Below are 21,412 nucleotides of genomic sequence, written 5' to 3' on the forward strand. Positions count from 1 at the left end.
TTGATTCCAAAACCTTTAGAACTAATTATTGGAACTCAAATTGGCTTGGTAAGCTCAGTGACCCCTGACCTACATACACAGGTGAATCCAATTATGAGAAAGAGTATTTAAGGGGGTCAATTGTAAGTTTCCCTCCTCTTTTAATTTTCTCTGAAGAGTAGCAACATGGGGGTCTCAAAACAACTCTCAAATGACCTGAAGACATAGATTGTTCACCATCATGGTTTAGGGGAAGGATACAGAAAGCTGTCTCAGAGATTTCAGCTGTCTGTTTCCACAGTTAGGAACATATTGAGGAAATGGAAGACCACAGGCTCAGTTCAAGTTAAGGCTCGAAGTGGCAGACCAAGAAAAATCTCGGATAGACAGAAGCGACGAATGGTGAGAACAGTCAGAGTCAACCCACAGACCAGCACCAAAGACCTACAACATCATCTTGCTGCAGATGGAGTCACTGTGCATTGTTCAACCATTCGGCGCACTTTACACAAGGAGATGCTGTATGCGAGAGTGATGCAGAGGAAGCCTTTTCTCCGCCCACAGCACAAAAAGTGCCACTTGAGGTGGGCTAAAGCACATTTGGACAAGCCAGCTTCATTTTGGAATGAGGTGCTGTGGACTGATGAAACAAAAATTGAGTTTTTGGCCATAACAAGGGGCGTTATGCATGGAGGAAAAAGAACACAGCATTCCAAGAAAAACACCTGCTACCTACAGTAAAATATGGTGGTGGTTCCATCATGCTGTGGGGCTGTGTGGCCAGTGCAGGGACTGGGAATCTTGTCAAAGTTGAGGGACGCATGGATTCCACTCAGTATCAGCAGATTCTGGAGACCAATGTCCAGGAATCAGTGACAAAGCTGAAGCTGCGCCGGGGCTGGATCTTTCAACAAGACAACGACCCTAAACACTGCTCAAAATCCACTAAGGCCTCATGCACACGACCGTTGTGTGCATCCGTGGCCGTTGTGCCGTTTTCCTTTTTTTTTCACGAACCCATTGACTCTCAATGGGTCCATGGAAAAATCGGAAAATGCACCGTTTTGCAGCCGCATCCGTGATCCGTGTTTCCTGTCCGTCAAAAAAATATGACCTGTCCTATTTTTTTGACGGACAACGGTTCACGGACCCATTCAAGTCAATGGGTCCGTGAAAGAACACGGATGCACACAAGATTGGCATCCGCGTCCGTGATCCGTAGGTTACTTTCATACAGACGGACCCGAAGATCCGTCTGCATAAAAGCTTTTTCAGAGCTGAGTTTTCACTTCGTGAAAACTCAGAACCGACAGTATATTCTAACACAGAGGCGTTCCCATAGTGATGGGGACGCTTCTAGTTAGAATATACTACGAACTGTGTACATGACTGCCCCCTGCTGCCTGGCAGCACCCGATCTCTTACAGGGGGCTGTGATCCGCACAATTAACCCCTCAGGTGCTGCACCTGAGGGGTTAATTGTGCATATCATAGCCCCCTATAAGAGATCAGGGGCTGCCAGGCAGGATGGGGCAGACCCCCCTCCCTCCCCAGTTTTAATTTCATTGGTGGCCAGTGCAGCCCCCCCCCTCCTTCCCTCTTTTGTATTAATTTCATTGGTGGCCAGTGCGCCGGGGCTGGATCTTTCAACAAGACAACGACCCTAAACACTGCTCAAAATCCACTAAGGCCTCATGCACACGACCGTTGTGTGCATCCGTGGCCGTTGTGCCGTTTTCCTTTTTTTTTCACGAACCCATTGACTCTCAATGGGTCCATGGAAAAATCGGAAAATGCACCGTTTTGCAGCCGCATCCGTGATCCGTGTTTCCTGTCCGTCAAAAAAATATGCACACGACCGTTGTGTGCATCCGTGGCCGTTGTGCCGTTTTCCTTTTTTTTTCACGAACCCATTGACTCTCAATGGGTCCATGGAAAAATCGGAAAATGCACCGTTTTGCAGCCGCATCCGTGATCCGTGTTTCCTGTCCGTCAAAAAAATATGACCTGTCCTATTTTTTTGACGGACAACGGTTCACGGACCCATTCAAGTCAATGGGTCCGTGAAAGAACACGGATGCACACAAGATTGGCATCCGCGTCCGTGATCCGTAGGTTACTTTCATACAGACGGACCCGAAGATCCGTCTGCATAAAAGCTTTTTCAGAGCTGAGTTTTCACTTCGTGAAAACTCAGAACCGACAGTATATTCTAACACAGAGGCGTTCCCATAGTGATGGGGACGCTTCTAGTTAGAATATACTACGAACTGTGTACATGACTGCCCCCTGCTGCCTGGCAGCACCCGATCTCTTACAGGGGGCTGTGATCCGCACAATTAACCCCTCAGGTGCTGCACCTGAGGGGTTAATTGTGCATATCATAGCCCCCTATAAGAGATCAGGGGCTGCCAGGCAGGATGGGGCAGACCCCCCTCCCTCCCCAGTTTTAATTTCATTGGTGGCCAGTGCAGCCCCCCCCCTCCTTCCCTCTTTTGTATTAATTTCATTGGTGGCCAGTGCGGCCCCCCCTCCCTCCCTCTATTGTATTAATTTCATTGGTGGCCAGTGTGCGGCCCCCCTCCCTCTATTGTATTATCATTGGTGGCCAGTGTGCGCCCCCCCCGGCCTCCCCTCTATTGTTTTAATATCATTGGTGGCCAGTGTGCACCCCCCCCCCCCCCGGGCCCCCCTCTATTGTTTTAATATCATTGGTGGCCAGTGTGCGGCCTCCCCTCTCCCCCTCCCCCCGATCATTGGTGGCAGCGGAGAGTTCCGATCGGAGTCCCAGTTTAATCGCTGGGGCTCCGATCGGTAACCATGGCAACCAGGACACTACTGTAGTCCTGGTTGCCAATCTTTACTTCTTTACTTAGCAATATTAGAAGCATCATACTTACCTGCTGCGCTGTCTGTGACCGGCCGGGAGCTCCTCCTACTGGTAAGTGACAGATCATTAAGCAATGCGCCACACAGACCTGTCACTTACCAGTAGGAGGAGCTCCCGGCCGGTCACAGACAGCGCAGCAGGTAAGTATGATGCTTCTAATATTGCTAAGTAACCATGGCAACCAGGACTACAGTAGTGTCCTGGTTGCCATGGTTACCGATCGGAGCCCCAGCGATTAAACTGGGACTCCGATCGGAACTCTCCGCTGTCACCAATGATCGGGGGGGAGGGGAGGCCGCACACTGGCCACCAATGATATTAAAACAATAGAGGGGGGAGCACACTGGCCACCAATGATAGGCAAACTTTTTTTTTCATGTCCGTGGATCCTTCAAAAATCAAGGAAGACCCACGGATGAAAACCCGTTTTGCGGACCGTGAAAAAATACTGTCATGTGCATGAGGCCTAAGGCAGAGGAACAAGTACAACGTTCTGGAATGGCCATCTCAGTCCCCAGACCTGAATATAATTGAAAATTTGTGGTGTGACTTAAAGAGAGCTGTCCATGCTCGGAAGCCATCAAACCTGAATGAACTAAAGATGTTTTGTAAAGAGGAATGGTCCAAAATACCTTCAACCAGAATCCAGACTCTCATTGGAACCTACAGGAAGCGTTTAGAGGCTGTAATTTCTACAAAAGGAGGATCTACTAAATATTGATTTTATTTCTTTTTTGTGGTGCCAAAATTTATGCACCTGCCTAATTTTGTTTGAACAATTATAGCACACTTTCTGTAAATCCAATAAACTTCATTTCACTTCTCAAATATCACTGTGTGTGTCTCCTATATGATACATTTAACTGACATTTTTTATCGCAACAACCAACGATTTATACAGGAAAATCATGACGATTAACAAGGTTGCCCAAACTTTCGCATCCCACTGTATCTGCGGGACTTTTAATGCTTGCAGCAGCGCCGGCTATAGTGTCACTCAACGGTGGCGTAATCATCATGGCGTCCCCTTGTTCAGGCCCAGGAGTGTTGCGGTAGTAGATCTCTTTGTCCCTAGTACGGGATAACTGCAGCACTTGTAAGGGTTCGCTTCGTCCCTCTGTGTCCCCGCTGATAGGGGGAGAAGGAATGCCCGGTCTTCCTCTGGAAGATGATGAAGAGCCGTCCTCGGCCGCCTGCAACGGAGGTGGAGAGGCCGCGTGTAGTGGTGGGAAGCCGCCATCAGACTCCTGTGTTGTGAAGAAGTCTGTGAGGCGGCGGAGACACGGACGGGAGGCTTTCTTTCGGGTCATCATGTCACCCTCATGGTAGGAGAAGGTTTGCCAGCACTGTTACTCCTTTGCCAAGGTGCTTGAAGTCGCTTTACAGGGATGGTGAACCGGAGCTCTCTCACCAAGCAGCCATCTCTGTCGGCAGCAGGCCACGCCCCTTTCTATTTGCAACTAAATCTAAACTGGAACTAATTAACATAGCTAACGACGATCGCTTTCCCACGGACTTCTTGAAACTGGAGTCAGTGGTGTAAAAATGCAAAAGGTCACAACATTTTTGTGCAAGCAGCTCCAAAAAGTCACAAAGCTCTATTTTTATATTTGTGACTTTTTGACGGCAGAATCCTGGAGATGATATATTCCCTCACAATATGTTGTCTAGAAGTGTGGTAAACTAAACCTTTAAATTTCCACTCAAAGGAATCAGGCATCAGGCAAAGATGAAATTCACATTTAGTTATATAGTAGGTAAGAGTTGCAAAAGGATTGATTGGATGCTTCCTATCCGCTCTTAGCATAAGAAGCACAGGCATGTTTGTGATGGAATAGGTTGAACAATCAGATATTTCATGTCTAGAGGTCCCTTCACATGCGACACATTATATTGCAGAAAATTTCTGCCATTGAAAATCTCCATTCATCTGAAAGGAAGATGTTTTGGTAAAAGCACATTCAGATGAATGGAAAATATTTTCAGTCCCAGATATTTGACAAAATCTGCCGCATGTGTAGGCACTATGGTAATACAAGGAGGCTGAATTCCCAATCAACAATTCTGCTTTTATTGGTCACTTTCAGTAAGAATAATATAGTCAAGATCAGACAGTGGCATACCGCATGCCCAGCCGACTGCCCCTGAATACGCTCTACATACATTGAATTTGTTTTTCTAAGCCATTTATGGAAGGAACACAGGACATGAAACTTCCCAGTCAGCAAGTCTGCACAATGTTCTAATCCACGTTTGGATGTGAAGAAGGATTGAGAGATAAGGCCGGTCCTGATAAACACTGTCACAATGATAATGCAGAAGGACGCAGCAATGAGATAGGCTCGGCGTCTGAATTCTTTAAGTGCTGATTAAATTAGGCTGCAGAATACATATGACTTCATGTACCGACTGAGACAGCGGATCACATGCCGGAAAATGTTGGCTACCAGGAAAAATATGGCCCAATAGTTATCACATCATGTGTTTCAAACAAAACAATTCAACTACTTATATATGTTTGTGTGTGTAAAAAAAAGGCCAAGTTCAATCAACTAGACAATTGGACAAGACCAAATTAATTCCATTCTCAGTTTTCTGTATCAGCTCATCTTGCATTTAGGATACACCTGAAGATTTACTAGATTGCAGGTATGCTTACATTGTTAATGACCATAGGTGGACTGGCAATAGACCCCAAAGGGAAATTTCCCAGTGGAGTTATCCCAAAGCGGCCGCCCAAACCATCCTCACGGCCGCTGACCAGGTACATAATGATCTGATGCTCTCAGCACTAGTTTAACGCTAAAAGCATCAGGTACTTATGCATCTTGCGATGAGCTGCAGGTGTCCTCCAGAATTCAATTGTATCACCTTCCTCAATATGGTCGTAGGGCAGTATTTTATGCTGCACTGTAGTATTTTGTCTTGCTGGGTGGTAATCTGTTCTGCACTACGGTATTTTTGGCCCCACCTACTTCTGTTGTCCCTTGTGTTGGACATGTTTACTTGTGTTGCCCCACCTTCTGTCAATATGGACTTATCTACAACATGGGGTCACTTTTAGTTTTTTTCCAGGGCCTTTAGGTTCCCAGTCCACCCCTGTTTAAGATTTTCAAGATGTCAGCAAATGTAGATCTTGATGGTTAAATGATACCTAGGGCTGTTACGTGGGACTGGCAACATCTCATCACACATTGCCATCCAAAGTCAACCATAAGGAAGCATGTCTTAAAGCGCAACAACATGCACCAAAATAGCGCCAACATTTAAATTCTGTCACAAAGTAAGCCAACCAATAGGTGGTTAAAGTTAGACCAAAGTGTCTAGACATGCACCAAATTTATCATCCCGGATGAGTCACTGTGATGAAATAAGGTTTACACTGTCTACATTTTAAGTAAAAAAGTTTTTGAAATAATCTCATTAGAGAAGACATACTGAATATGATTTATAAGAGAAATCGTAATATTTGATTACCTAACCAACTATATCTTCCTTGATTTGTAAAATTCTATTAGATTCCCACAGATCAGTAAAATGAACATATTAAATGGGATGTACTATTCCTGGAGAAAAAAATTCAAGGCACCTTGATGAAATAATTCACCTGAGCCGGCTCAGTTGGCGGTGACTAATAACTGCAGAACCTCTGGATGGGGAGAAGGAGGGATGCAGAAGAATCATTAGTGGAAGCCGAATTGTCAGCCCCTCAGGGGTTCTAGAGGATTGTAAAGCTGTGGAGGTTGTGAAGAGCTTCAGATAATGAAGCAAAAAAGGCCCAGACCTGTCTGAGTACAAGTCAACAAAACCTCAGAGGAGTTCTGCCATATTGTTTCCCTGCTTCGCATGAATTACATTATCAGGTAGAAAATGACATGTTACCTGCAGTGAGCTGATGAAATAATAGCTGCTAGAGCACATGTTTCATTATCATCTTTAATAAATCACAGCATTTTAATTTGCAATCTCACTCAACTTATCTCTGGCATGATATGATCTTCAACAGGAGGCATAGCCAACTACAGTCTGCAGCATAAAAAGGAAGTTGGGAGTAGTAGTGAGGCTGCATATAACGGCTGTATAACAATAGCAGACAGGTATAGCTGTCTGCACAGGTCTTGCATGTGTGTGCGTGTGTGTTGGACACTAAAAGAAAAATCTGGGCAAACCCTCTAAGACATGTTGTGAAGGTACTAAATATGTCAGAAGATAAATGGTCAATGCCCTAGGACTAGGTTCTCCGGGTATTTTCCTTAATTAGGGCTTGTTACTAGAGATGAGCGAATTATTGAAAAGTTCGATTCGGCTGATTCGCAGAATTTTACACAAAAATTACTTTGTCACGAAGCGCATTTTTTGTAAGAAGCGGGTGCAATGACAGGGAGCTGCGATAGCGCTGCTCCCCATCATTGTACCCCTCAAATGCCACGTTCATACATGATCACGGCATCTGAGTGTAAAAACAGTGTAAAATTAACACAATTTTTTTTTAATCAAACTTACCACCTCCATTTGCTCCCTACGGGCAAGCCGCCATCTTGCTTGAAGATCTGGTGCAAAATCTTGCTCGGCGCGAGATGAAGTCATCATGCCGGCCGGCGTGGTGACGTCATACGCCACCGCGCATGGGATTTCGGCAGAGATCTTCAATCAATATGGTAGCTGGCGGGCCAACGCGAGCAAATGGAGGTGACAAGTTTACATTTTTTTGTTTTTTACACTATTTCAGTTGAAATTGAAATTGAAGGTCAGTGCCAAAAACACGAAGCACGAGAAAATTCGGCTTCGAGGTGAATCGAATTCATCCTGAAATTCCAATCGAATTCCACTTTGCGGGATTCGATTTGCTCATCTTTACTTGTTACTAAACTCTGGAGGGGAGATGTTTTACATAGTACTTACCCTCCCTCCCTCCTCTGACGCAGTGTTTCCCCTAGCTTCAGTATCTTCCTCCCAGATCCCTACCTGATAAGGCCACTTCTTTTATTGTTCTCTTTCCTAACTATAATACAGCTGAACAGGAAAAGAAACTTCCACATCCAGTCAGGCAATGGGTGTCCTACAAAAAATAATCTACATTTTTCAAACTGACACCTGGATCTGAATACTTTTGTAATTGCATGTAATTTTGTATAGCTACTGAGTTATTCAATAAAATCTATCTGTATAGCACCACCTGCTGTTCGCTTGTTTTCTAATTTCTCTGTCCTGCTCACTGAGACAGAAGTACATGCTCAGTTCCAGTTGCAACTGATGCTGTGGTCCCAGCAACTTTAAAGGGGGTTCCAAGATTTTTCTACTGATGACCTATCCTCAGAATAGGTCATCAGTATCTGATTGGTAGGTGTCTGACACCCGTGACCCTGCCAATCAATTGTCTGAGAAGGCACTGTCACTCCTGTGAGTGCCTCCGCCTTCTCCGTGCTTACCAAGCACAGCACCGCACATTGTATACCAACTGTGCTTGGTATCGCGCTCAGCCCCATTGAAGTGAATGGAACTGAACACTTTCACAGTGCCGTTTTGGCTTTCCGTTTGTCAGATCCGTTCAGGGCTCCCACAAGCGGTCCAAAACGGATCAGTTTTGCCCTAATGCATTCTGAATGGAAAAGGATCCGCTCAGAATGCATCAGTTTGCCTCCGTTCCGTCTGCATTCCGCTTTGGAGGCTGACACCAAAACTCTGCTTGCAGCGTTTTGATGTCCGTCTGACGAAACTGAGCCAAACGGATCCGTCCTGACACACAATGTAAGTCAATGGGGACGGGTCAGTTTTCACTGACACAATCTGGCACAATAGAAAACGGATCCGTCCTCCATTGACTTTCAATGGTGTTCAAGACGGATCCGTCTTGGCTATATTAAAGATAATACAAACGGATCCGTTCTGAACCGATGCATGCGGTTGTATTATCTGAACGGATCCGTCTGTGCAGATCCATGACGGATCCGCATCCAACGCGAGTGTGAAAGTAGCCTTAAACTGACATCCTGGTCCTTGAAAACGAGGCAAATGATCGGCCTAAATTTGCAGAAATTTTCCAACCTGGCTGGACACAATTCAGACCATCGCAAACAGTCGACTGGACTATTTTCTCTAGCTAAAATGGCCAAACATATTGGCTGATCTTAAAGGGGTTATCCAATGTCTAAAACATGCCCCCAAATGCCCAGGCCACTCATATAGATTATACTTACCCCCTTCCCGACACCCGTGTCGCTCCTGATCCCCGCACAGCCGCCACTGCGGCTCCCTACCATTGCGGGTGACGCTAGGGAGGCTCATCCCCGTTGCGGCCTGCTATTGGCTGCTCCCCTTGTCGCCAAATTGTTTGATCCCTGTGACGGGAAGATGCAACGGCGGCTGTGCAGGGATCAGGAGTGATGCGGGTATATGAGGGGCCCGGGCATTGGGGTGAATGTATTAGACTTTGGATAACCCGTTTAATCTCATATGTAGGGCCAGCTTTAGGATTTCCTCAAATATGCCTCCCTTTAGTCATGATATTGTACCAGGCAGTCAATTCCTTTCCTGGGATAAGGGAAACAGATGCATGGATTTAACATGTCTCTTTCAGCTCTCAAACTCTACTTATATTAATAGCAATGGAACAAAAAACTCAACCTCATTCCAATATTATATTCTAATAATAAATGCATTTAGACATAATACTAATAAAGCATCACATATAAGTCAATTGTTACAGTAAAAAATAATGGAGCAGATAGATAAGGGAGTATGTCACCAATGAAATGATCTCACAGAGACATAGGGTGTATGGACATCAGGTTTCTAGAAACAAGTTTTCTAGTATGGGGTTGTATTTCAATTGGAAACAAATGTCGTTCTGCAAGCCCCTTTATACAAGAAGTGGGTCTATGAATGCACATATACAGAACTCCATATGCTCAGACCCTGCGCTAGTAAAAATCCTGTGGCACAAAACTTCATGGGTTTTTCTGCAGCCTTTCATGTCATTATATACTAAAATCCACCCTCTTAAAGAATGAGGTTAATGGGAAAATGACATCAATCACATTACATATGATGTAAGCTGCCTTGGACAATGTCTTAAATGAAAACAGACGTCTTCCTCAGGCGTATGCATGTGACAACTTCATATTTAGTGTTCAGGCATGTGGTGACTGGGTTGTTTGCATATACGTCCCAGCTGTGCTCCAAACACATGTCTTTCTGTAATTTACATGGATTGCACGTACTGGATGAGTATGTCTGTTGTCCATCTGTATTTCTAATTCACATTCTGAACAGTTTTCTCTCATTTCTGAGTAATAATAAATACTTTTAGCAGTCATTCTCCATAAGTACTATTTTACAACACACGCTAATATGCAACCAACGCAAAAACATATTTTGGTGGCCTTGGGCATACAGATACGTAGTAAAGTCTTTAAAGCAGTGTTAAAGAGTCACTGTACTTTCACACAATTTTATTAATTTAATAGAAAATGTGTAATTAGCAAATTTCTAAATCACTTCATTTAAAAAATCTGCTTGCCTGAAAAAAGCTGTAAAGTTATGGCCCCTAGGGGCCTCACTTCCACCTAATTTTCATTGCTGTTAGGCTAGATCCGTCTCTAGTCACAGGAAATGTGGGAGTGTCAAAGCTAGCTGTGCTCCCGAGCCTGATAAAAGCACTTCATCTACACAGCTTTTGAAGAGTATAGAAGCTCCTGTGTGTTTGTAAGTCTGATATCCCTATCTTATGCAGCTTTCTGAGCTCCCTAGAAGAAAACAATTATAGTGGAAGTAATGGAAGTGAGGTCACTCCAATACAGTACTGGCAGATTCCATAGAAGCGAGACACACACTGATTGTGAGAGAAATGCATCTAGCTGAGTAGCTGACATACGGAATAATATCGCTAAGGAAGCACATTAGAAGCATCCAAAAAAGAACTATTCCTTCCTTAATGATTCTATAATGAAGCACAGCCACTATTCAAACTTTTTTGAAAACTCAGGTACACTTTAAATCCTCATGAACATGGCTTTATTATGGATGGTATCTGCAAAAGGGCGACAATAGAACTCTATAAACCTATATACTACTCTACCCTATATATAGTTGTAAACTTTTGGTTTCAACTTTTCAACTGTATACAGTGGGATGCGAAAGTTTGGGCAACCTTGTCAATCGTCATGATTTTCCTGTATAAATCGTTGGTTGTTACGATAAAAAATGTCAGTTAAATATATCATATAGGAGACACACACAGTGATATTTGAGAAGTGAAATGAAGTTTATTGGATTTATAGAAAGTGTGCTATAATTGTTTAAACAGTCTGGGGACTGAGATGGCCATTCCAGAACGTTGTACTTGTTCCTCTGCCTTAGTGGATTTTGAGCAGTGTTTAGGGTCGTTGTCTTGTTGAAAGATCCAGCCCCGGCGCAGCTTCAGCTTTGTCACTGATTCCTGGACATTGGTCTCCAGAATCTGCTGATACTGAGTGGAATCCATGCGTCCCTCAACTTTGACAAGATTCCCAGTCCCTGCACTGGCCACACAGCCCCACAGCATGATGGAACCACCACCATATTTTACTGTAGGTAGCAGGTGTTTTTCTTGGAATGCTGTGTTCTTTTTCCTCCATGCATAACGCCCCTTGTTATGGCCAAATAACTCAATTTTAGTTTCATCAGTCCACAGCACCTTATTCCAAAATGAAGCTGACTTGTCCAAATGTGCTTTAGCCCACCTCAAGCGGCACTTTTTGTGCTGTGGGCGGAGAAAAGGCTTCCTCTGCATCACTCTCGCATACAGCATCTCCTTGTGTAAAGTGCGCCGAATGGTTGAACGATGCACAGTGACTCCATCTGCAGCAAGATGATGTTGTAGGTCTATGGTGCTGGTCTGTGGGTTGACTCTGACTGTTCTCACCATTCGTCGCTTCTGTCTATCCGAGATTTTTCTTGGTCTGCCACTTCGAGCCTTAACTTCAACTGAGCCTGTGGTCTTCCATTTCCTCAATATGTTCCTAACTGTGGAAACAGACAGCTGAAATCTCTGAGACAGCTTTCTGTATCCTTCCCCTAAACCATGATGGTGAACAATCTTTGTCTTCAGGTCATTTGAGAGTTGTTTTGAGACCCCCATGTTGCTACTCTTCAGAGAAAATTAAAAGAGGAGGGAAACTTACAATTGACCCCTTAAATACTCTTTCTCATAATTGGATTCACCTGTGTATGTAGGTCAGGGGTCACTGAGCTTACCAAGCCAATTTGAGTTCCAATAATTAGTTCTAAAGGTTTTGGAATCAATAAAATGACAACAGTGCCCAAATTTATGCACCTGCCTAATTTTGTTTAAACAATTATAGCACACTTTCTGTAAATCCAATAAACTTCATTTCACTTCTCAAATATCACTGTGTGTGTCTCCTATATGATATATTTAACTGACATTTTTTATCGTAACAACCAACGATTTATACAGGAAAATCATAACGATTAACAAGGTTGCCCAAACTTTCGCATCCCACTGTGTGTATATATATATATATATATCAGGGCTCCAGATGGCGACCAAAACGGTCGCCAATGCGCCTTAAAATTTGCAGATGGCGACAAGACTTTTTAGTCTTGTCGCCATTTGCGACTGTACCGCCGCGATCCTGCGCAGCCTAAGTTCAGTAGCACACTGCACAGTGGAGAAGGAAGGAGTGCCTCCCTCTCCACTGTGACGCTGCCGCCACTACCACCAATGGGGAGATAGCAGGGAGGAGGAGGGGAGGAGCTGTCGCCACTGCGCCGCCAATGAAATGAATGTAAAACATAAGTGTCTGCGACTCTGCAGCGGTATCACAGACCCGGCACCCGGCCTCAATAACAGGGCAGGCGATCCGCGGCCATTAACCCCTCAGGTGCCCCAGATCGCATGCCCTGTTATTGAGGCCGGGTGCCCGGTCTGCGATACCGCTGCAGACAATTGTATGGAGTCAAAGAGGACCTTTCGTGGGTCCAAAGAATCTGAACTTATCAGCAGGCTGCATAGAGCGGCGCCCAGGGATCTAAGTGCACTTACTATTATTCCTGGGCGCCGCTCCGTTCGTCCGCTGTGGCCCCCGGTCTTTTCAGCATTCAGAGGAAGGAGGAGGAGACGCCAGTGTCTGTCCTTCTCCCTGACAGCAGCGCTGTCCAATCACAGCGCAGAACTCAGAGCCAGGGAGGTTTTTTCTCCCTGGCTCTGAGCTCTGCGCTGTGATTGGACAGCGCTGCTGTCATGGAGACGGAGACACACTGGCGTCTCCTCCTCCTTCCTCTGAATGCTGAAAATACCGGGGGCCACAGCGGACGAACGGAGCGGCGCCCAGGAATAATAGTAAGTGCACTTAGATCCCTGGGCGCCGCTCTATGCAGCCTGCTGATAAGTTCAGATTCTTTGGACCCATGAAAGGTCCTCTAGTGCGCTCTGCCAAAGCCTCTCCCCCCCCCCCCCCCATTATCACTGGCCACAAGTCGTCCCCGTCTCCCTCCCATTGTTATATGGTGGCCACAGTGTCCCCATCCCCTTCATTGGTGGCAGTGGCAGATTACACTGCTGGGGCTCAGATTGTTACCATGGCAGCCAGGACGCTACTGAAGCCCTGGCTGCCATGTTCAGCTCCCTGCTGCTGTGTGTACTATGCACAGGGCAGCAGGGAGAGTGTGAGGTCCTATTCACCCTGATAGAGATCTATCAGGGTGAATAGGACAAGGGATGAAAAGATCCAGGTTCTAGTCCCTAATGGGAGAAATGGTTGTCAAATAAAAAGTAAAAAAAAAACTAAAAAAATACTAAAAGTTTAAATGGCCCCCTTCCCAGTTTTACATATAAAATTTACAAACAAAGAACATATTACATATCGCCACGTCCCAAAAAGTGTGAGCTATTAAAATATAAAAAAATATTCCCGCTCGGTGAAGGCCGTAACAGAAAAAAAAAAACTCTAAACCACGCAATTCGCCATTTTTAGTCACCTTGTTCCCCAGAAAATGTCCCTGGATGTGAGAGGCATGTGGTGCTGTTTTCTCCTATATGTAGTGCACCTGCGTCTCATCTTCTCAAAGTCCTTTTTTTAAAAATGATATGCATTTTAAATTTGGCGACTAAAAAATGTAATTTGGCTCCTAAATTTTTTAGTTTAGGAGCCAATGGCTCCTGGTCATTTTTTTTTGTCTGGAGCACTGTATATATATATATATATATACAGTGCTGCCCATGATTATTCATACCCCAGGCAAATTTTTACTTAAAGATACTTTTATTCAACCAGCAAGTAATTTTTTGACGGGAAATGACATAAGTGTCTCCCAGAAGATAATAAGACGATGTACAAGAGACATTATTGTGGGAAAAAACATTTCTCATCTTTTATTTACATTTGAGCAAAAAATACAAGATGTTCCGCACTGTGGAAAATCTCAGAGGACGTGGTCAGAAGCCAAAAGTGACACCTGTGCTGGCCAGGAGGATAGTTAGAGAGGTGAAAAAGAATCCAAGGATCACCACCAAGGCCATCCTGGTGAATCTGGGCTCTGCTGGTGGCAATGTCTCAAGGCAGACAAACCAACGGACACTGCACAATGCAGACCAAGGAGGACGCCACTTCTCCAGATAAGGCACACAAAAGTTTGCTTGGCCTTTGAAAAAGCTCATCTGGACATAGAAGACGACTTCTGGTCTTCTGTGTTATGGTCAGATGAAACAAAAATGTAATTGTTTGGTCACAATGATGTTTCCTTCATTTGGCGTAAAAAAGGAGAAGCCTTCAACCCAAAGAACACCATCCCCACTGTCAAACATGGTGGTGGGAACCTAATGCTTTGTTTTTGTTTTTCAGCCAATGGACCAGGGAACCTAATTACAGTAAACGGCACCATGAAAAAGAGCATTACATGAGGATTCTCGACGACAACATCAGGCAGTCTGCAGAGAAACTTGGCCTTGGGCACCAGTGGACATTTCAGCATGACAATGACCCAAAACACACAGCAAAAGTGGTGAAGAAATTGTTAGCAGACAACAACATTAACGTTTCGGAGTGGCCCAGCCAGAGTCCAGGCTTGAATGCAATTGAGAATCTGTGGAGGGAGCTAAAGATCAGGGTGATGGCAAGAAGACCCTCCAACCTGAAAGATTTGAAGCTCATTGCTAAAGATGAATGGGCAAAAATACCTGTGGAGACATGCAAAAAGCTGGTCTGCAATTATAAGAAGCGTTTGATTGCTGTAATAGCCAATAAAGGCTTTTCTATTGATTATTGAGAAGGGTATGAATCATTTTGGACTGGACACTTTTCGCTCAAATGTAAATAAAAGCTGCGAATTATTTTTTTCCCACAATAATGCCTCTTGTACATGGTCTTATCTTTTGGGAGACACCTATGTCATTTCCCGTCAAAAAATTACTTGCTGGTTGAATAAAAGTAACTTTAAGTAAAAATTTGACAGGGGTATGAATAATTATGGGCAGCACTGTATATACACACACTCTCTATAAGATTATCTGTTTGAAGGTGTCACAAGCAGTAATTCATCTTCAAAATGACTTGCTCGCCATTATAAATACACTGTGCCGCCTCTATAAAGGAGACAACACACAGCACTCTTCATAGACCAGGAACCCCGCTAATCTGATACTGATGTCCTAAGTTAAGGATTATGGCCATGCAATTATTATAAACAATATTTAAGATATTGCTTAATTTATCCTTATATTACACAAATTTATGACCAGAGTGATAGGACTCCATGTCTCTCAAGCTACTTGTTCCATACAGTTAGCAAAGAGGCATAAAAAGAGCACCATCTCACTAGTGTCACCTTTTGGAAACTGCTCCCTTTGAGTCAAAGTCCAGTTTTAGTACTTGACTTGTAGCGAGCCACTTCCAAAGGTGGCACTAGCGTGATGGTTCTCTTTTTCCAGGGGAAACCTATTTGCATATAATTTTCCCATGGATCATTGCCACTAAGTCTGCCTACATACGTGCTCTGCAGTTGTGAGGCCGGTTGGATGTACTGCCAAATTCTCTGAAAAGCCTTTGGAGACGGCTTATGGTAGAGAAATGAACATTCATTGCACGGGCACGGGTAGACATTCCTGCAGTCAGCATGCCAATTGCACGCTCCCTCAAACATTGCGACATCTGTGGCACTGTGCTGTGTGATCAAACTGCACATTTCAGAGTGGCCTTTTATAGTGGGCAGTCTACGGCACACCTGTGCAATATTTATGCAGTCTAATCAGCACCTTGATATGCCACACCTGTGAGGTGGGATGAATTATCTCGGCAAAGGAGAAGTGCCCACTAACACAGATTTAGACAAATTTGTGAACAATATTTGAGAGTAATGGGTCTTTTGTGTATGTAGAAAATGTTTCAGATCTTTGAGTTCAGCTCATGCAAAATAGGAGCAAAACCAAAACTTGCGTTTATATTTTTGTTCAGTGTATCTGGTCTCCTTCGGGAGAGCCAGCACCCCTCAAAGCTACAAATGAACCTATAACCCATGGAACTGAGTCACACTTAAAGGAGTTGTCTCCGTGAGGGACCTCAATAGGGACCTCAACCATGCAGTAGAGAAAGAAAGCCATCTCTGCAGTGCTACCGAGGATAGATACTTCCACTAGGTGGCGCTACAGAGACAGCTTTCTTTCTTATGGAGGAAAGCTAATCTGTATATCCTTTTTCTCGTGGAGCGTTGTCTGGCCTGTAATACCCCCTACACTAGTTTTGGCTCTCTCCACAATGAGAGAGTAACCCCAGAGATCGGATACAAGGGGCCAAGACTGTGATATGACTTTTCCCATTCACTTTCATTGGAGGTTTGAAAGGTACTGTACTTTAATTGTGCAACTGAAGCATAGCCTCTTCCTTATATTTTACGGGATGCAATTTTCATTTGCTATTTGCAATATTAAGCATTGGTTTATTTTGTCTACACAATATGTACCAGAAAGTAGAAGGGCTAAAGTTTATAATATACAGTTTCATATACTTAAATATGGACTTTCAGATATTTTGCCCATGGATTGAATGCAGATTTAAAACAATCATCACAACACATATTCTTCAATCTGGTCTCCTAACTCGAAGCAGCTGAGATGTTCAATCATATATGGAATTTTAAGGTCAAAGTATGACCTACCATAAAGGCCCACAAGCTCCTCCACAAAAAATACAGAGCGAGCGTTCTGTAAAATTACAAGTTTGCAGACCTTTGATCCCGAGAAGACTGGATCTGCTAGGCTCTTGTCAGTAAGGAATTACAGTATCCTGATTCCTGAGCTGTATAAGTCACCAGCATTAGTGCATGCCGTGAAGAATGGCTTGTCCTTCCTTGACTTCTGTACTCTGCTTTGGATCCTATGTCTCTGTGCTTAACCTTGTACTATGCAGACCTAATAAATTAGACCATTTATGTGTTCTAATTAAAGAAGAATGCCGCTGGTTTGTTCATAACCAACCTGCCTGACAAATGATTTTCATTTAAGAATACTTTTGTATTTGTTTCTGCAGTCTATCAAATGTTCCTAAGCTAAATCCCATGGGCAATTTACATTTCAGCTAGAACAATCTCTGCATCTTAAACATGCTCATCACTGTCCATTTCCTTGGCAACAACTTGGGCCAGATTACTGCAATTTTAACATTCAGTCTAAATGCTATTCTTTCAAAAAAGGAAAAACAGTGTGGTATAGCGGGATAACCAAATGCTGACTGTGAATGACTATCACAATAACAACCATGTTTAAAATAATAGACTGCAGTGTAATATAATGGGATGCCGTAAGTAAATAAGTAGTGTGTCCCTCAACTCCTCCTGTACAATTCCTGGTAAATGGGTTTTAACCTCTTTCAAATTTGTGAGACTGACTGACAGTCCACTGTATAATGAATGCAGATCAGTACCAGACCCCATTCTCCATTTTTTACGCCAATGTACTAAGGTTCTGTAAATATACTGGGGGAGATTTATCAAACTGGCTTAGTTGCCCAAAGCAACCAATCAGATTCCACCTTTCATTTTCCAAAGGAGCTCTGAAACATGAAAGATGGAATCTGCTGCTATGGGCAACTAAGGCAGTTCTACTTTATAAGTTTGATAAATCTCCCCCACAGTTTTTTTTAACACATTCGGCATATGCAAAGGGAAAGCTCCCAAAATATCAGCCAGATGTTTCCATGGTGCCAAATGCACTAAACGTATCGGAAAGGATTTTACCATTTTTAAATGGACACTTCCATTAGAAAGGGGTACTTTTTAAACTCAATATTCATATGAAACAATTTTTTAATAATTTGTCTGTTTTTCTTTTTTCATTTTGACAGTACTATACCATTGTAAATGCAATACTGTCCTTCAATATCAGTCAGCAGAGAGAGATAAAACTCCTATATACAGTAAATATGGAACCCGTTGTTATTTTACTGCTGCTTTCAGGGGAAGATGCTACCGGTTAGTATAACAGTATATTGTAAAACTGGAATAAAGGTGGATTTACTCGACCCAATATTCGAACAGATTATTGGGAATGAACATTCCTGTGAACACTCATTCCCGACAATCTGCCCATCTAAAGGTGCAGTCGATCACCCGATGAACGAAAGAAACTATCATTCATCGGCAGAATATAGAACATGCAGCGATGCTCACGCAACGCAGAACTGATGTGTGAAAACAACGCTCATGTACACAGACCCATTGAAATGAATGGGTCAGGGTTCAGTGCGGGTGCTGTGTTCACGTCACACATTGCAGCTGCGCGGACAACACGCTACTGTGAAAGGGGCCTAACAGTATGGCAGCTCTATTTTTCTCTTGATAGGTCTAGATAAAGATGCTACCTGTTTGTATAAAAGTAGATTGTAAAATTGGAATAAAGGTGGATTTACTCGACCCAATATTCAAACAGATTATCGGGAACGAACATTCCTGTGAACACTCATTCCCGACAATCTGCCCATCTAAAGGTGCAGTCGATCACCCGATGAACGAGCGAAACTATCATTCATCGGGTTAAACTGTCATTAGTGCTGGCAAGAAAATTATTGTTTCTGGGCGTCAGATTGTGCGGTCTAAACAGCACTCTGCTCACCAGAAACAATGCAGCTGTATGAGGACAAGTAACCGCTCATTCTCATACTGTGGAGGTGATTGCTGCATGTAAATGCAGTGCTTCACCTCCACTTAACGAGCAGCCAACGGTCAGAAAGGAGCACTTCCTTCCTGACAATCAGCTTCTCCTTGCCCCGTCTAAATCCACCTTAAGGCCCTTTCACACGAACTATATGGATTGGCTCTGGATGAGTTCAGTGAAACTCGCGCCATTTCACAAGCAAGTTCATTCAGGTGTGTCTGCAATTGTGTTCAGTGGTTCCGTTTTTTTTGCGCAGGTGCAATGCATGTTTTTCACGCACGTGATAAAAAAGGTTTACAAACAACATCTCTTAGCAAACATTTGTGAAAAACGCATTGCACCCAGACTACATCCAGATGTAATACGTTTTTCATTGAAGCCCCATTCACTTCTATGGGGCCGGGGATGCGTGAAAAAAACGCAGAATATAGAACATGCAGCGATTCTCACGCAACGCAGAACTGATGTGTGAAAAAAAAAACGCTCATGTACACAGACCCAGAGAGACAGAGTCAGGGTTCAGTGCGGGTGCTATGCGTTCACGTCACGCATTGCAGCCGCGCGGACAACACGCTCCTGTGAAAGGGGCCTAACAGTATAGCAGCTCTATTATTCTCTTGATAGGTCTAGATAAAGATGCCCAAAGAAGTGCACTATAGTTATCAGTGTAATGTGTGAGGCTGTAAATGAATCCCTCATCCCCTTCCCTCTCTGGTCGCAGTGAGGCTGTTTCCTGTTCTATAAGTCCAAACAATGGAGGAAGCTAAATGTCCCTTTACACTGGAATAGGTAGCAGGCGTTTTTCGGGAAGGGGTAAGCGCCTGCTCATCAGTGAAGAAGAACTCAGCATTTACATGAAGCAATCTCCTCCACAGTATGTAGAGGAGCAATCACTAATGCCATTGCTCGTCACCATAGTGAATCATTTTTCGCCAGCAGCAGAGGCTGTTGGCAATGATAATTTAGGTGTCCACACAAACAATCATTTTACTCCATGAACGAGCCTTTCACATTTCCTATAAACGCTTGTTAGCGATTATCTGCCTGTATAAAGGTCCCTTTAGGGCTGTTTCACACGAGCGGATGCCGTGCGTGACATCGGCTCCGTGAATGACAGCCAAGACCCGATGCAGACTGCAGAAGCACGGAGCATTAACATGACTGATAATGCTCCGTGCCTCTCTGTGATCTCTTTACTACGAAATCACAATGACAACTTTATCTCACTGTGATTTCGTAGTAAAGAGATCACAGAGAGGCACGGAGCATTATCAGTCATGTTAATGCTCCGTGCTTCTGCAGTCTGCATCGGGTCTTGGCTGTCATTCACGCAGCGGATGTCACGCACGGCATCCGCTCGTGTGAAACAGCCCTTAGAGTCAGGACAGGAAGTAGAATACCTGGAGTGACTTCAAAAAATTATATCAAATTATATATTTTTTTATTACTTTGAATATTCACATATAGGCCGTTAGTATGTGAGAAAAAAACATGATGGTAGCGTCCTTTTAACTGTATAAGAGAGTGTAGTCAACTTTGCTTTCTTATATAGATGAATACAGTAAAAAATTTGGGAAAACAGAACTCCAGCAACAGTTCTTGTATCCCTAAAAATCCTCTTTATTTGACATCCATATTAGAAACTGATAAAATCATTGCGTACTGTTGACGCGTTTCTGGCCTAGCATGGCCCTTAATCATAGCAATGAGCATGCTATGATTAAGGGCCACGCTAGGCCAGAAATGCTTCATCAGTACGCAACATGATTTTATCTGTTTTTAATATGGAAATAAGATTTCGAGTTCTATTTTCTATGGTCTGTACTTCCTAGTTACCAGGCCAGCGATCTCAGCTGTTCTACACGCAACATAGTCCCTGACAACTGGACAAGATTGCTTGGAGTTGGGGAGTACACAGGACAGACTGAGGATTATTTCTTTCATGCTTAGTAAAAAATTATACACTTTTTACAATGGGAGTCAATAGGTGACTTATGCCACTGTATACCTATACAATGCCATATGTCAGAGCCTTCCAACAGCAATACACAACACCTGATGTGCACCTCAGATTGAAGGAAAAAAATTATATGTGAACAGAGCATTTATTGGCTGCCTCATTGCAGAGCCTAGAGCACAATTTAAATGTCTGCACATTTAGTCAACAAGATGTCCTTGGACAGGACTAACATAAAAGATCGTTACGAGAGGTTTCGAGACAATAGTAGGGCCTAGATATAAAAAACATTGAAGTCTAGAGATGGACAGTCCTATTTGAGACTGACACTGAAACACCAGTTTTTCTTTAAATTTTTTAGATTACGGTACTTAAAAAAAACACAGCAGAGTATATGATGCAATAAAAAACAATAACCACAGGTATAGTTAGATGCGCTCTC

The 21,412-nt window shown here is 43.6% G+C and overlaps 1 protein-coding gene across 1 annotated transcript in view; it reads right to left on the reverse strand.

The window, feature by feature from the left end:
- KIF26B (kinesin family member 26B) overlaps positions 1–21,412 on the reverse strand; it is a 390,270-nt gene that overhangs the window by 163,725 nt on the left and 205,133 nt on the right. The window lies entirely within an intron of this gene.

The sequence above is a fragment of the Bufo bufo genome, chromosome 4 (genome assembly GCF_905171765.1).
Source record: "Bufo bufo chromosome 4, aBufBuf1.1, whole genome shotgun sequence".
In the NCBI taxonomy this organism is placed as follows: Eukaryota; Metazoa; Chordata; class Amphibia; order Anura; family Bufonidae; genus Bufo; species Bufo bufo.